The sequence below is a fragment of the Aptenodytes forsteri genome, unplaced genomic scaffold (genome assembly GCF_000699145.1).
Source record: "Aptenodytes forsteri isolate BGI_AS27 unplaced genomic scaffold, ASM69914v1 Scaffold266, whole genome shotgun sequence".
Lineage (NCBI taxonomy): Eukaryota > Metazoa > Chordata > Aves > Sphenisciformes > Spheniscidae > Aptenodytes > Aptenodytes forsteri.
This window is the reverse complement of record NW_008794109.1, coordinates 77494-77765: the sequence shown is the minus strand read 5'-3', so window position 1 is coordinate 77765 and position 272 is coordinate 77494.

Below are 272 nucleotides of genomic sequence, written 5' to 3'. Positions count from 1 at the left end.
TCCCCAAAAAACACTGAGGTCTTCCAAACTACCCATGGAATACCGCACACGAGGATTAACTCGGAAATGCTGACGCAGCCTTCAGCAACACAAAATTAAACACAAATATTTCCTAAAGAAGTAACACTGCGATCGTATCAAAACCGGTCCACACCGGTTCGGCACCGCTCAGACGCCAGATGCTTATAGAAACAAGAGCAAGCCGAGAAGCGCTTTAAACGGACGGGGGCGGCGCCGGCAGCCCTCCGCCGTGAGCTCGGCCGGTTCGGGGG